General features: G+C 36.1%; 1 pseudogene; it reads right to left on the bottom strand.

Annotated features, from left to right (window-relative positions):
* Positions 1-519: 519 nt before the first annotated feature.
* On the bottom strand, positions 520-4,024 carry LOC149180630 (uncharacterized; annotated as a pseudogene).
* Positions 4,025-4,529: the final 505 nt, after the last annotated feature.

Below are 4,529 nucleotides of genomic sequence, written 5' to 3'. Positions count from 1 at the left end.
GTCTAAATACAAAAAGAAACATCACATGTGAACTTTAACCTTTCAAATAAGAGACACAATTCACTAGCAGATAAACTATACTAAAGGCAACTAAGAGTACAAAACTACTAAAACAATATATTGATATATACTTGATGATCACAACTAATCTAACACTAAGTTTAAGCCAATGCACTTGGGATGGAATCGTTCAAATTTCGAATAGGTTATCAAATAGTTATTATTTAAATTGTGTGCTAATTGTTCTCAAAGATAATATGAATAGTGAAAATTGTTCAAAACATGCTTTAGGGTATAAAATAGATTCTTTTCACTTAGGTGTTGGGTTTGAGGAAAACAATTTTGCCAAAGTCACCAAGGATATACACTCAACATCGTCCTTTTTTTCTGAAACATGAAATGCACAAATTCTTCACTGCCCTCAAGGGAGCATTCACAACCCCACCCTCATGGAAAAGGAGAAGCTCATTTGAAAAAGAAAAAAAAATACTGAAGATCCATAAGCTTCAATAGATTACCTTATTGTTGAATATCAAGCATTGTCTTGGCCACGAACTGCTCCTCCAGAAGATCCTCACTCGTTTATTTTCTAAGAAGCTCATGTTTCTTCTTCTCCATAACCATGCACTCAATCTCTTCCTCATCTGGTAGGGGCACATGGGCAACAAACTCTCGCTCTCTCATTTCCCTTCTCCTGCTCTCCGATTTATTTCGCCACATCCCCCTCTTACTTTAACAGAACCGACTTAACAGCAGTGACCTCCACACTCTTCACCGTTAACCTGGCCTCCCTCTCAACAGACTCAATCCTCTGCCACTCTCTCAATGCACTGGCCCACATCTCCTCCTCTGCGAGTTGCTCGACTTTCATCAAGATCCCGTCCTCATCATCCTTGTAGCCATAATAACTTTCATTGTTTCACTTGTAAATGTCATACGTAGACCTCCTCTTCTTTTCCTCGGGGGTTTCATCGAATATCTCTTTGAGGACAGCTAGGAATTTCGTAGCCCCAAAGTATCTCTAAATAAGGCTATCCTAATTCACATTCAACTACACGAAAAGGGATCCCCTAATTCGTATCTAACTACACGACAAGAGATCCCTCACATTCTCGTCCCTCAAATGGCAGAAATAAGTAGTGATGACCATAAATTATGCAGAGGAAAGGTATTGTTCGGCCTAGATAGTAGCAGTACCCAGTGCCCACCATAGATTTAGTTTAAACTTTCAGCCTTATGGTGGGTCATCGTACTATTGAGTGCACATTTAATATGTTGTACATTGCCTTGGCTCTTTTGTCCATAAAATATAGAGAAAGCAGTAGCAAATAGTGGACAAAACAAAATTCATAGGTATATAGTGAAGTCTGAGTTAAACCCATCTTGCGGCTAGTGCAAAATGATAGAACTGACAGCACTGTGCATATCCCCCTAGTTTCCTTCCAAGTTTGTCATCTTGGTGATGTTTGTTAACCTGGAAGAAATTTTCATGAAAGTAAGGTATTAAACCTTGGCATCGACATTTTTCCAATTAAGCATGTGATGTGAAAACCCTGCGAGAAAAAGTCATCAAATTCAGTTATGGAATCATAACCATTATAGTGTAATTCTGACAAAATCCTAAATTTTTTGGTGCAATATATCTTAGTGAATTTGCAAACTAGGGATAGTATCCCATATTCTCTTTGTAGTGATTGATATTTAGCCATAGATCGACCAATGATGAGGCTTCATGGTGAAATGTCCTATGGCCTTATTGAAATTGAGTTCCATGGAGGAGCTTCAATAATATTGGTCCCAAATCTCACCACCAAGATATCCTACAATAAGCCTGTAGAATTTTATAGAATTTTTCTTACAAATCAGCTAGCTCTGATACCATGTAGAACAATTTCTACAAATCAACTAGCTCCGATACCATGTAGAAATTTCCCACCTATAGATCACCTGGTAATGCAATGTACTAAAGCAAAACACTTGATCTACTTCTACAAACAATTTAGCGGAAGCTTAATCAACCATGAGCATCATCGATAAGAACACATATAACTGATAAGAAGGAATCAATCACACATAAGACAGAATAATTTACTCGGGGAAAGCACCTGCCTAAAACCCCATCTCTGTATTATCATACAAGTGGAAATATAGTCCAGATTACACAAAGCCTTAGCTCGGAAGCTATCTAGCTCTCAGTACAATCCCTCTGCTGCTCATAGGCAGTCAAAGGCTTCTCACAAACCTTCTCCTCTATCCTCCAAGCCTCCTATTTCCTTGTGCAGTTTCCCTGGGGTCCAGTGATGTCACATGTGTGAATTGGGCTCTTCACACACTCACTAACCTCTGATCTAACTGCACAAACCTAAAGGAGATAAATCCTTCATCATGGATGAGCATCAGTTATCCATGAGAGAATACTCAGTTATCTAAAAATAATAGTTGTCACATGCATGCAAGAATTAACAAAATATATCTCATTAATTTAACAACTTGTTAAAATAATCTAACTCTACTTGACTAAGTTAAACTAAGTCAACTGATCCTCTAAATATATAACTGAACCTTATCTCCTTTAATCAAGGGATAAATTCCTAAATCAAGAGAGAAAATAATTGCATGTTCTCACAAAGACTTCAAGTTTAATTTTCCATAATTAATTAACTCATGGAGATTAATTAATTAATATTTTAAACTGTTGTTAAGACAATTCGTTTCTACTTCCTATAGATAGACCAGGGACTGCTATAAATAGGAAAGGACCCATAAATGTTATTTTTAGAAGATGTTATTTTTAGCAATTTCACCTCTCACCCAAGGTGGCCAAAATGCTCATTGGCCAAACTGCTATTTTTAGAAGTGCTATTTTTAGGAGTTCTATTTTTAGCACATTCTAAATTTAGCATTTCTTATTGCACACTTTTCAACAAACCCAAACAAGATCCCAAAATATGTGCCAAACAAAAACAAAACAATTAGATAAACCAATTATGATCCAACTATGAAATTTCGAAAAATATTGAATTATCTGGTATAGTTAAACCCGTCTTGCAGCTAGTGAAAAATGGTAGCACTGACGGCACTGTGCACATCCACCTAGTTTCCTTCCAAGTCTATCATCTTGGCCCCTACTTTGGCATAATTTCTAAAGTGATGTTTTTCAACCTGGAAGAAATTGTCATGAAAGTAAGGTATTAAACCTTGGCATCGACATTTTTCCAATTAAGCATTTGATATGAAAACCCTACGAGCAAAAGCCATCAAATTTAGTTATGGAATCATAAGCATTTTAGTGTAATTCTGACAAAATCCCAATCTTTTTGGTGTGATGTATCTTAGTGAATTTGCAAACTAGGGATAGTATCCAATATTCTCTCTGCAATGATTAATATTTAACCATAGATCGACTAATGACCAAGCTGCAGGGTAAAATTTTCTATGGCCTTATTGGAATTGAGGTCCATGGAGGGGCTTCAAGAATATTGGTGACATATCTCACCGCAAAGATATCCTACAATACGCCAAACAAGATTGCAAAATATGTGCCAAAGGAAAACAAAATGATTAGATAGACCAATTATTATCCAACTATGAAATCTGGAAAAGATTTGAATTATGTGGTATAGTTAAACCCGTCTTGCGGCTACTGAAAAATGGTAGCACCGACAGCACTATGCACATCCACCTAGTTTCCTTCCAAGTTTGTCAACTTGGTTGCTACTTTGGCATAATTAGGGTTGTTAAGCTCTACGATCTGAGCTTCCCAGTGCTCATTTTCCCTAATCATCTTGTTGTTCTCGTCTTTGAGGTCTGGGAGGTAGTGTTCATCGAGGTTCAGGTTTTGAATCACCATGACCTTCTGTCCATTATCTCGTATTATCCACTGCCTCCATTTGTGTGCCTTTGTGGGATCGCGGCATTCTGAGGCCAGGAACGAGCGCCTCGCCTTGGGTTTATTCTTCTCTTCGTTCTTCAATGTCATGAACTTGTTCAGCATAGACTGTGCCTTCTCTTTGTTATGGGCCATTCTTCCCCAAAATCAGAGAGCCTATAGTCTGACCTACTATGTTTAAAGCCCTAAGCCCTCCTTGCCTAGAACTTCACAAAATAACTAGAAGGTATGAGCAGATTTCATCGAATAGGTAAATCATATGTTTAAAAAGGTGGGAGCAGGGGTTGGAATGTCGAATTTGAATTTATATGTTTACAATCAAGAACCTTTTCTCTTGAAGAAATTAAAAAATTACCTTTCAATTACATTAAAATTCCATTTTACATAAAAGCAATAAAAAAATAAAAATTTAATACATAATATTCTATATATATTAATTCATAATTTTTACCATCACTAATGGAATGATTTCATTCAAGTTAATTTTATTGATTTAGAGAATAATTAGTTTTTTGAGAAAACTTATAATCTTAAGTTGGAGACAATTACCTATAAATAGAATAAATAAAACAATAAAACATTTTAAATACGTTTCTTTTTAAATTGAATTCTGCATTTTTTACCATATCAAAATTCTAAT

This window comes from Pinus tabuliformis, chromosome 3_2 (assembly GCF_031772625.1).
Source record: "Pinus tabuliformis cultivar Carrire ecotype Pingquan chromosome 3_2, CPIR1, whole genome shotgun sequence".
NCBI classification, from domain to species: Eukaryota; Viridiplantae; Streptophyta; class Pinopsida; order Pinales; family Pinaceae; genus Pinus; species Pinus tabuliformis.
This window is presented reverse-complemented; position numbering and strand designations above follow the sequence as displayed.